The sequence below is a fragment of the Marmota flaviventris genome, chromosome 9, assembly GCF_047511675.1.
Source record: "Marmota flaviventris isolate mMarFla1 chromosome 9, mMarFla1.hap1, whole genome shotgun sequence".
Classification (NCBI taxonomy): Eukaryota; Metazoa; Chordata; class Mammalia; order Rodentia; family Sciuridae; genus Marmota; species Marmota flaviventris.
In genome coordinates this window covers 47,333,830-47,346,940 of record NC_092506.1, presented here as the reverse complement: position 1 = coordinate 47,346,940, position 13,111 = coordinate 47,333,830, and the positions used below count along the sequence as shown (strand labels likewise).

Genomic DNA, 13,111 nt, shown 5'->3' with positions numbered 1-13,111 from the left:
GTTGAACATAATCATCTATTTTGAAGTATTTTAATCAAATATTTTCCTTCCTATCACCTAAGATCAAAGGGCCTACTTGACAAAGGGAAATGAGCAAGAATATTTCAGAGAATGATACATTTCACAAAGGGCAGCCAGAGATGCCAAAATAAAGTTGAAGTATAGCAGCTTATACAAGGAAACCAAGCATATCTTTGCATTTGTTAAAGATTTGTCTAATTTTATTTTTAATCATTGCATTCACTGTCTTAGAATAGATAGCAAATTCTATCTTAGATGTTGACTTACAAATGATCAAAAGTATAATGGATTTAAATTGTACTTCATGAAAATTTATAGTCTTCTGGGAATTATTTGTTCTCTTTCAATCCATAGCCGTAATAATCACTAACAGTTTTTAGTTCTTCATATAATTGCACTTGATATTATTTGATATACATTAAATTAAGTACTTTAAATGTGTGAATTGTATTGATATTTATAAGTCTGTGGGAAGAGGCCAGAGAATTTAAGAAACTTCTTCAATATCAGACAGCTAATGTGTAGAAGAAATAGCATTCAAACTGACAGTCTGACTCGAGAACCTGTTCTCTTAACCACTAATTGATGTCTAACAAATGTATTTCTATTATTTTCTGTAAATGTCACTCAAAATTCTTCATAAGAAGATACAAACATGTGATTCCTCATGTTTGCAAAAATATATACAAGTCTTCCCTCAGCAAAGTTAAAGACTCTGACAGATATAAATTAATTTAAAAGACCTGACCAAAAATTGTACTCCTGTAAGAGACTGTACTGTTGGCAATTCAAAGGTCACCCCCAAACCCTTTCTCTCTCAACTGCTTTCCACTAGAGAAGCTATTTAAAACAAAATAGCTGCTTTATTAGTCTTCTTTGTAGTGACAAGAACCTTAGGAGCTGGTTCTAGACAATGAGCCAAAGGAGGAAGTCTGCTTTGGTACTTCTGGGAAGACTTTCTTTCCTTGAGTCTCCCACCCCTAAAAAAGAGGAGCACATGGAATAATGTTTCTGTCATGCATTGTCCTCTGCTCCCTCTGCTAGAATGTGGTGCTACTGAGGCTAATTTATAATCAAGGAAATTTGCAGGTGTAGACCAAATCCAAACATTGTTAACCTCCTGTATTAACACCAGCAACCACTCACCTCCAGACTTTAAGTTATGTGATAAAATTAAACAACCATTTCTTTAAGCTACAGTGTGTTGGGTATTATGTTTTGTTTGCTCTCATTTATTATTGATATGTGGCCTAAAGCATTCCTAACATAGAAGTTTCACCACTTAATTATGCCACCAGAAGTATAACTGAACCACAAATTCCTCATTTGCAAAAATTACATGAGATAACATTTGAGAAACTCTGAGCTTCTTACACACAGTGAAGTTTCCTGGTAAACAGTTTGATCTAAAACATAAATGTTCATCATATCTACCATCAACGAACATCTACAGGGAGAAATTAAATGATAATATCGTCACCAAAGAATGCTTGCTCTAAGTACTTAAGGGACTTAAGAGAACCATATGCTATGGAGTAAACAATGTCCCCCCAAAAATGTTGAAACTCTAAACCCCAATGTGATGATATCTAAGGATGGGGAGTGTAAGAGTTAATTGTTTCAGATGAGATTCTGAAGGTGAGGGCTTCATAATGGCATTAGTGTCCTTATAAGAAGAGATATCAGAGAACTCCCTTTTATCTCTCTCATCCTTATATCTTCTTACCCCTTGCCAAGTGAGGATGCAGGGAGAAGACAGCCATTGGTAAGCCAAGAAGAGAGCTCTCTCTAGAAACCAAATAAGCCAGCAACTTGATCTTGGACTTCACAGCCTCCAGAACTGTGAAAAATAAATTTTTGTTGTTTAAGTGACTCAGTCTATGGTATTTTGTTATGGCAGCCCAAACTGACTGAGACATTATGTGATCAGACCCTCTTAGTAATAAGTATATAATACAAGAAAGAAAAAAATGTGCTGCTTAAATTAAGTCTGGCCTCTCCTACAAGTACTTAACAAAAGGTAAATCTTCTCCATCAGCTACCTACCTTCCATTTATCCCTCTGCCTGCCACTGCTCCAAAGAATACAAAACTTCTTTGGATCCAGGGTAGCGAAAGAAAATCCCACATTCATTTATCTTTCTGTCCTCCCTGATGGGGGAAGGGAGATATAGAGACTCACTCTACAGTCAGTTTTCCTTATAGCTTACTGTACAGCAAATATTTAATCACATTATGTTTGCAATTACTCAACATGGTTTCAAATTCAGGTTCTGTCAATTATTAGCTTTATATCATTGGTTAAGTGAATTTTATCATTTGCAACTAAAGACAGTATCTACACACCATCAGGCTATTGGGAATACTTTCAAATGAGATCATGTATAAAAATGCTTAGCCAGTAGTGCCTGGTATTATAGAAAGTATCTGATAAATGTCACAGACAAACAAACAAACAAACAAACAAACAAACATCACTTATAGGATCAATGATGGAGCAATCCAGACAAGTTTTACCCAAATCCCATGAAATTTTTAGTTACCTCACCACAACTACTTAAAAGCTGGACATCCCTCTTTTTGTACTACTCTTTAAGCTAGCTTATTAAAATGTTAAAGGATCTAAAAAAATTCAGCAAAGAAAAATGCAGTTTATTCCAGGTAACTTCCATTTAAATAAAATATCCCAAATGAAATCTATTATTATGTACCTGAGAGCTTTCAAGTTAAAAACTAACAATGTTTCAAATATCTCAACAAGACATAATTGCCAAATTAGTTTATTATCCTATAACTATTACAATAATTAAAAACTAGGGTACAAACATAAAATAATACAATCTACTTTCCTCCCACAAATACATACTTCATCTGATCAAAACTATACACTAGAAGATATTACTCAGAGTGCATAGCTTAGATGCCAAGTTTTCTAACAGGTCTTAACTTGTACCTGCAAAAGGTTGATGAGTACTCTCTTTTCAGATAAAAATTAAATCGCACACAATGATTTGGGGCCTAAGAGCACCAATATCAAGTTTAGAGTTTGGGGTGGGGGAGTAGGGATACTACATTTGACATACACTAAATGTTACAAAGAGAATTAGAGAAAAACAAGTTCAAAGAACAAAAACTGAATATTATAAAACTGAGAACTAAAGTAAATTTAACTCTTCAGAAATCTGTTTTTGGATAATTTGAAACTTTTATAGGACCTGTTTTTAACCATGCAAGGTAAAATAATAAATTTGAGAAATTTAACGTGACTCAATCATCCCTCTTTTTCCAGACTTACCATGATTTTTTGAAAGTAATATTACTTCATGCCTTCCTATCATATGACTATATCTGAATAGTTTTGTTATTGTGACTGTAATTTTTCATATTTTAAATTTAGCATGTTTTTGAATTGTATCAATTACAATATTGCTAACTAAATATTTTTAATAGAAGTTCCTTGCCTAACTTCCAGAATATCATGCCTTAGACTTCTCAGAAAATCAGAAGTTTATACTTTCAAAATAAGTTAAAAGTTGCACAATTTAAGTATTGTATAATAAAATACATTTAAACACTAATTTGACATTTTATTTGATTTGATTTTTGAAAATCAGTTAACTTTTTATTCATGCAGAACAATATTGATTTAGTTCATATATATTGTCTGCATTTTGGTTTTGTCATTGAATAAACATACTAACTCTTGAAAAATCTACATTCAGATTTTTTTAAGATAAATAAATCAGAAAAGAGTAAAGACAAGGGCTAGGGATGTGGCTCAAGTGGTAGCGCGCTCGCTGGCATGCGTGGGGCTCTGGGTTAGACACCATATAAAAATAAAAAATAAAGATATTGTGTCCACCTAAAAAAACTAAAGTATAAATATTTTTTAAAAAAGAGTAAAGACAATCTCAAAATTACTTATCCCATGTTATTTGAATATATCTTTCAATGTTAACCCAAACTGCAAAAGTTATCAAGAAGCGACTTGATCAAAAAAGAGCAATTTCTTTCTGAATGCTGGACTCCAATAGTCTTAGTAGCTGGGACATGTGGATATGTTTAAGTGACTGTGTAAGAATAAACGATTTCCTTGGAGATGTCCGTTTCATCAAAAATGCAGATACAATAATTCTGATGCCCCCAAAATAGTATCAAATTCGCTTTTCCTACAAAAATTTTGGATTTGGTCCTTGATTTATCAAAACCAGAGGTCTTTGTAAGAGGAGGAGCACTCAAATGGGTGAGTCCACCAAAGTGCTAAAATAAAATAGAAAGTTATAATACTTTATTTGAGCTGATTTTTTATAGGAACCGTATGTATGACTTTCACTTTCTAGAAAGTGGTTTTCTCTTGAACACACATCAGAACCATTCATCATAATATAATTGCAAGTTGTCAGTCAGAGCCGCACCCTTAGCTTTGTGGCAAACCGCCAACACATCTGTCAGAAGCACTCATAAGCTTCCGTGTGTTATTGTAATCTTCTACAAAGAGAACAAGCCCATTCACCGATTTCACATTTTCCAAATGAAACAATGACTTGCTTAAAATCCCAAATGAAATTGTTTTGTTTCCCTATAGACCCTGAGCTACTTTTCTCACCAAGTGACTGATCAGACCAATATTGAAAGGGGATCATGTATCTTCTATGAAATTGAGTTCTTTATGTTGTGGATATGCATGTTTAAAACCAAGGAGAGGTGTTGAGGGCACACATGTGTGTGTGTGTGTGTGTGTGTGTGTGTGTGTGTGTATCTCATCCATTCTTAATTGCCTAAAAGACTGCATTAACATATTATTTCAATAAGTTCCTTTTCCTTAACTGCATTTCTATCATCCAAACACTACATATTGATAGAAACCAAATCCATTTTCAGTTATAGCAAAAGGTACTCTGAAATTATAGCAAGTCAGTTCAATTATCATTGATTCAGATGATCCCTACAATTCAAAAGTATCAGCTCCCAACATTAGTAGCAGAGAGAAAAGAAGATAAAAGTACTTTTCACTACCATCTAATAAGAGTTAAACAAAGACAGCTCTTTTATTCCCTCAATATTTGACTTTCCAAAGAAGTTTCCAAGTATCAAAGTCTAAATAGCAACAGGATAAACATCTTGTTGCAAAAAAAAAAAAAAATAGATCCAAGATGCCAAATGTTGACAAATCATAATTCTTTTTTTTTTTTTTTTTTTTTTTTGGTAGCAGGGATTGAACCCAGAGGCCCCTAACCACTCAGCAACATTCAAGCCCCTTCTTTTTATTTTTATTTTTTAAAATATTTTTAACTGTAGATGGTCACAATCTTTTATTTATTTATATGTGTGCTGAGGATTAAACCCAGTGCCTTACACGTGTTAGGCAAGTGCTCTACCACTGAGCTACAACCCCAGCCCTCTTTATTTTTTTGGAGACAGGGTCTCACTAAGTTGTTGAGGCTGGTCTCAAACTTGCAATCTTCCTGCTTAAGCCTCCAGAGTCACTGGAATTATAGGCATGTTCCACTGTACCCAGGTAACAATTCATAACTTTTGAAATTGCTTTCAGTTGTAGGTTTTCCACTGCTACCTGAGTATTCTCACTCTCTATGTAGCAGAAACAAGAACTGCTATGCCAAGAAGATTTTTTATGTTTATTTAATTGCAGATTTGAATGAAAGAAATATAAATTACTGGTGCCAAAGATATGAGCCTCTTTTTCCTACAAGATGAGCAACACACACAAACTTATACAATAGATACACGTGATTTTTTTTCCTATTGTATTTCTCAGACAATATTACAACTTACAAAAATGATATAAACAAATTCTCCAAACACACCATAACTTTATTCTTAGTTATCAATAGCATATATATTTAGTAGGCCCTGCGGTAACTATACTTAGATTCCATATGACTATCTGGTAATAGAATATTGGGTCAGACAAGTGATTTCAATACATTCTATTGTTTAACCTTAATTTAATTTGTTAATTAATAGTAGCAACTAGATGACAGTAACCTCACAAGATCACAACATTTAGAGAGGTTAAGTGACATTCCCAAGGATGTACAACAATAACACAAATTCCGTTTTCCAGATTTCAGAAAAGTCATGTGCATTTTCACTGAGTTATATGCATATGCATACATAAATATAAACATTAACATGTGTGGAAGTTATAAAATATAGAGAAGATTTTTATATATTATTACATCTATAAGCTTTATATATAAAATATACTGTGTGTAATTATATAGAAAACTTATAGATCCATAATAACTTATCTATATAACTTTCTATATAAAAAATATATTTGTTAATTTTTAAACATATAAATACCTTATGCAAAAAAGGGCACTACACATTAGTAAATATAAGGCATAAAATAATGTTAAGTAATTACAAGAAAAAACTTTCCATAATTTTAAGAGTAATATCATTATATATTTATTTCACAATAAAATATGTAGTTATGAAACACAAATAAAATGCCTAACATCTATACCTTCTATTAAGGTGAGGAGACACAACCAAGTAACTCTTTAACTAAATTTTCTAAGAGGATAATAGAGTATCTGATAAAAGAATAATGAAATCATGCTGGCCAGTCTTTGTTTGAAAGTAGTACAGACATCCATTTGTTTTACTTCTCTTCTATAAACTGCTAGATTTTCTAGAATCAAAGTAAAGTTCATTTTAAAAAATATTTTTACAGCTTACCTATTGCAATGTTGCATAAGGAATGATTGTAGAGTAGGTATTAATACAAGATTTTCATGAATATGGTAACTATCAAACTGACGGGCTATAATTGCTTTTTGCTATCCTTATTTTAAAATTACTATCTTCTAGAAATTAGTTTCCCAGAACAAAAACTGCCTACTATTAAAGTTCTATTGCAAATTTTTTTTGTCAAAACTCATCATCAAAATGTTCATTTACCTAGAAACTATCTTAATCAATGCTTTATTATAGTAATATTTTGAGAAAGAAGAAAAATTTTGGAAAGTCAAAACAACAAATGCAAATCACCCAACTACAATCTCTAGGTATTATAAACCTTATCCAATAGTAAACAAAGTGTTTGGGTTGATAATATTAAGTAGCATGAATTTTTAAAAAATAATCATAAAATCATATATCTGAATTCCTTATATATTTATAAAGTTCAAAAATAGATGTGGAAACTACTTCGGCGAATGACCACAAGGCAAGAGTATCACTAATTCTTTTTTTTTTTAAATTGCGGTGAGAAAAATACATTTCCATAATAAGAACCTTTGAGTCCTAGCAGTTTTTTAAGGTCTTTTTTTCACTTTAAAAATACACAATTCATTATTATTAAAACATTAATTTTTATTTTTATTTAGACCATAGCAAAAAAGTAAAAATTCTGAAGTTAAAGAAATTTCAAACTAAATTACCAAAGCATATATATATATATATATATATATATATATATATATATATATATACCAAAACACTACATTTTGATAATTCATTACTATTTTACAGGTATTCTCAGGCCACCTTCTTGAAATGAATACTCTTACTACTTGAAGTTTGATTGTATATGCACGCGTATAATTTTCTAATATTTTGGAATGGTACTAAATATAGTTCTAAAAATTACCCATATTAAAATGGTAAAATCAAATTTTGGGATTTATGTACACACACAGAAAGACGGAGAAAGAAAGAGAAGGCTATAATGTATAAACATATATGTATGACTTTGCTTAGGATCAAAATCAAAATAAAAACATTGATTTTGACACCACTCAGTTCATATTAATTGGCAAAATCCAAACCAAATTTCAGGTACTAGATTACTCTACAGTATTTATGCAAGAAACAGGCAATTTTTATTAAACAATTCATAAACAAAAATAAGACAACCTACTTTTTAAAAATAAATTTGACTAAAACTATTAAAATCGAAATACAACATCAAAAACACTGAATGAAATTCTTAAATGATTTTAACAAGAAGTGATGATTTCGTGTTGCAGGATAAAAACTGCCCAAGACTAACATGATTAAAAGGTGAAACAATGCATTATTTTGAAATAATTGAAAAAGAGCACCTCTAGACAGTTTAATAGAAAACCATTTTCTTTAAGCCATAATTTACTAAATGGATCAGAAACACACACGCATACATAAACATACAAAAATAATACAAGACCCTTTCTAAAAACACTAAAAATTATTTATGTAGCTTTAACTTTATCTCAATTAAAGCTGATGAAGCACTGCAGAGCTCACTCAAGTAAATGACACAAATAGACCTATAACAAGAATGACTATATTTGCCATATTTTCTTGGTAGACAAAAAAGGAAATTCCATTAAAAGGTGATGGTGTTCTAAAATTATAGCTTTAAAAAATCCTCTAGATCTATGTAATTCTTCTTTAAACAGCAATGATTTAAAATGACTAAAGCATCACCAATCTATTAAAAGGAAGATTTGCTGAAAAATATAAAATATAACCAAGTTCAGATCATAATTATTCACTTCATAAAGCTAACATAATACTGATATTTAAATAATGTGCTTACACTTAATAATGAGATGGAATACTATTTTTCTTAGGCTAATATTTAACACACAAAAAAGTGTTATGTTCAACAGTAAAATGTTAACTCTAATTACTTAAAACTACTGATACCCCCTCTCTAGAGTCTGCCAAATTGCCTTTGGTATCTACTATAGTAGAGAATTGGGTGTTCATGCTAATAAAATGATCTGATTAATATAGTTACTATATTTATAGTACACAGGTTATTAATTTTTACAGAATTTGGGTTATTTGCTACTGAACATAATTTAATTTATATTGTTTCAGAAATTATTTAAGAATTTGAAAATGCCATTGTTATTTGTCAATAGGCAAAAATGTTTGCTAAAAGAGTATTCAGACAGAACACAAACAAAACTTGTTTTAACTGTATCTACTTCTATAAATATTTTCAAATTTAGGCACTTCAAAGCCATTTGGTTTCTCCTGTACTCTCTGTTCTATATTCCCCTCTTTATTCATACTTCTATTATAGAATTTACCATTTTATATTAATACAACTCTTTATATTCACTCACCCAACATATTTATTGATTATCTCCTATGTCTCAGGCAATATGCTAGTCTCTGGAAAGACAAAAGTGAATTAAATCAATAAGGTGCCCACCCTGGTTGAGCTTCAGTTTAGTAGGGAATACAGGCACATAACTAGGAAATTACAAATTGTTAGAAGTACTACGGTAGGGAAAGAATTGTTGCTCTAGAAATTCATGTGCATTGGTCTGCCCCACATCCATACTAAACCTACCTACAACCATTTCCCTTGTGCTTCTCTTCTGTAGTATTTTATTCAAATTTTAGTTCCACATACTAATCTCAGTGCTTACTTAATTTTTTGAATATTTTGATTATTTTTCAAAAACAATGAAATATGTGTCTTAAACTCTATAAACACCCTCTTACATCTTTTAATTATGACCTAAAATACCTAATTATGACCATATACCTAAAAAAATAGCTAGTACATAATGCAATTGAAAATTAGATTATAAAGCATAATTTGTTATGTGAAGCAAGCTATTTCCAGGTTTGTTTGGGAGGATAAGTGCAGCCAAGTGAAGTTAACTCGACCATAAATGAAATATACCAGCCAGTTTTCTTTTATTAAACATGAGAAACAAAATTAATAACATTAACTAGACTACAACAAACATAGAAATAATTAACTGGAATTTTTATAGTTACCTGATATAAAATAATAATTATAAAAAAATAATATCCAAAAAGAAATTTTAAAATGTAGAGTGTTCAACTTCCCAGTGCCTGGCACTGTACCTGATATGCAATCTGATATGCTCAGTAAATATTCATGAGCAAACGAATGAGCAAACGAATGACCAAATCACGCAGTTTTCTATACATTCCATCATTCTGTATCATATTATGATGATAAAGACTTGTTGATATCTCTGAGATGCTGCCTGAACCTGAATCAATAAAAAGTTATTCAATTATATTATCTATACTAATCTACTAAAGTTTTTGTAAATATTTTCAATAGGCATGGAAAAAAATTAGTTTTCTAATGAACTCCCCAAAATCATGTCCATTTGCTTGAATTTTTCATTTTTAGAGTTTCTCAAATAAATAAAATGTTGGTGTAAAAAGAATAACATATATCAATTTCTGTTATATGCCTTGTAAAATGACAAGATATACTGTTTCAAGGTAAAAATACAAATTCAAGCAAGTGGGCTTATTGAAATAAGGTTAACATAATAGTTTTTAAATCCAGATAATGTGAATGACCAGTCATTGTCATATTTGGTGCTTCTGAAGAGTATTTCCTTCTTTCACAAGAGGATACCTTTCACAAACTTCCAGGGTCCACAAGGATTTTCCAAATGAAGTGCTAGATAAAAGCATCTCAGTATACACTGGGATCAATGAAGCTTGACCTAATGATGAAGCAATCACAGACACAAAATTCTAATGAAGTTTTAATCACCATTATGACTTCCCAACAGGCACACCTGACAGCAAGAAATTGTTAGTGTATACCAAGAAGAACAGGAATACTTCAGGACATCCCTATAACCCAAATACAAGTCTAAAATCCTTAATTAAAATATTACTATAATATTTTATAATATTAACTAAAATATTGCTTAACTGATTACCAGTCTGTTCAGGAAGTATTTATTAGTCACATGAATGATTATGCATAGTGCTGCCTTATAAAAAAGAAATGCTAGCAGGCATACACTAAGAAATTACACAATGCTTTTATTATACTCTTCCTATTATGTGTGCCTTGTACCTATTTTGATCTTTCAATTACTATAGCCTCATGTTCATTTTTGGCATAAAAATTCATGTATTTTAAATAATGGTGGCATAAATTTGGTCTATTTTATTATTTTCTATATGTTGACATATTTTTAATTTACATTTTGAAAATTAAACTTGAATCAAATAAAAAGTGGTGGGGTAGATGAAATATTGGTAATTTTCAAAGTTGGACAATAGGTCCATAAAGGGGTCATTATACCATTCCATCTACTTTTGTGTAGGTTTGAAATTTTTTCTTCAATAAAGGTAATTTTTAACAGAAAAAAAGATTATCATTAAAAATACAAGAAAAATAACAAATCTGACAGTTTTTCAAGAAACATGAAAATATACTTTCTTGTTGATGTTATTTACATGGTCATATAGATAGATCTCTGAAAGTTAAGCTTGTTTCAATAAAATGAATCACACAAGACAGGACAATAACTTATTTGATTAAGTATCTGTAAGAAAGGATACATGCCATATTTACAATCTCTTCCTCTCACTCTCTTGTTTTAATCTTTGTGTCTCTCTCTGTCTCCCTTCTGCCCCACCGCCCCCCCCCCCACACACACACTCCAACTAACTACTCCTGCCCTAAAATAACATCTCACCCTGAAGACAAATTAACAATGGTCAAATAAAGCATAGACCAACTGCATTTATGCAGTCCTAATTAGATGAGTCTGCAATTCAAGTCACTTTGAACAGAGGGCCCCATCACACCCAACTACTCTACCTGGACACCAAACTTATCATGTTGAATGGCAACATAGAGCACACAAAGAATAATCAAGTAAGTATCAAATGACATGAATTTTTACTTCAGTTCCTCATTTACTAGCTGTTGAATACATTAATCTTTAATTCCCTTGCTTCTAGAATAGCATAAGAATAATACCTTCCTTCCTCTCACTCAAACTTTTAAAAAACTTAAATTGTACTTGTGAAAGTCCTTTCAGAACTGTAAACAACTATGTACAATTAGAGCATTATTAATCTAAAAACTAAGAACCAGAGATTTTCCGGTGCATCCCTTTATACAATATAAAGCTTTATATACTTGAGTTCTTACACACAAGTTGATAGCATCTTGAGTATTATCAGGGGCTCCTGAGTTTCCCATTCACTTTAAAATAGTGAGCAGGGAAGAAGAAAGATGTATTGCCAATAAATTTAAAATGTCTTTAAGCTCATGTACATTGGATTTACACTATAAAGAGTAGTGGGGAGGAATAAAATTAAGCTTCCTAATAACTGTGTCTCCTATCTTCATATATACTCTCAGGTTTCATGTTGCCTTTCATACTTCATGGGCATACTGTCTATTCATTCATGAGATTTTACCTGACCAAAAAAAAAATGTTCAGAGAGGGTGTTAAGAATAGGTAGAAGTCCAGTGCAATTTCCCAAAGGTCCAATGGTCCCTGGGAAAAGTCCTGATTCAGAAGATTGCCTTCCCATCATATCCAATTTCTTCAAATTCTTTTTCAGCTTCAGATTATGCTAAGAGCTAGTCAATCAACATATATGAATTTATAGTTATCCTACCCTTCATTCAATTTCTGTCCACATGGCCTGGTGCACCTGCTTTATGATATGCTTTTCAGACCCATTTTTACCATTCTCAAGTTCACAACAGAATGGTTCATAGGCTTGTGGCTGTTTACATGGACATTTTATTGAGTGTAAGAAAAGTAGTTGTCAGAAGTGGATATAAAAGTGGAGAAAAGAACATATGATCAAAAGCTAAAATGTTCTTCAAATTGAAGAAATGACAAACATTGCTACATTCCTATTTGCCTTTTAGTAAGATATTTCCATTTATTAAGTATTTTAAGAATCATTTATGAGTATGTGTTATATGTAAGCCTATATGGGTTTGTCAGTGGTTTACCAGGCAGTGAATTTTCTTAAGAGTTCAGCTGTCAAAAAGTACATCTTTGATTCTCCAGGAGTGCTACATGATGGCTTCATATAGAAGTTATCATTTGTCAAAGAGAAAGTGTTTTATATAATACTTTGTTTCCCAGAAAAAATTCAGAGAGCCAGGATTTTAATTTGTGTTATATTTACTTCTCCTTCTCTATTAAATCATATTCAACATGAATATATCCAATATATACATCTTTACAAATTAAAATAAAAGTTAATTTTTGATTTTGCTTTTTAAAATTCCAACTCACAAATACAAGGGTATTTTAAATCAGATCAAGTATTACAATGAATTCCAAGCACTAAGTATT

General features: G+C 31.2%; 1 protein-coding gene across 6 annotated transcripts in view; it reads right to left on the bottom strand.

The window, feature by feature from the left end:
- Positions 1–13,111, bottom strand: part of Sox6 (SRY-box transcription factor 6) — a 577,529-nt gene that overhangs the window by 266,965 nt on the left and 297,453 nt on the right. The window lies entirely within an intron of this gene.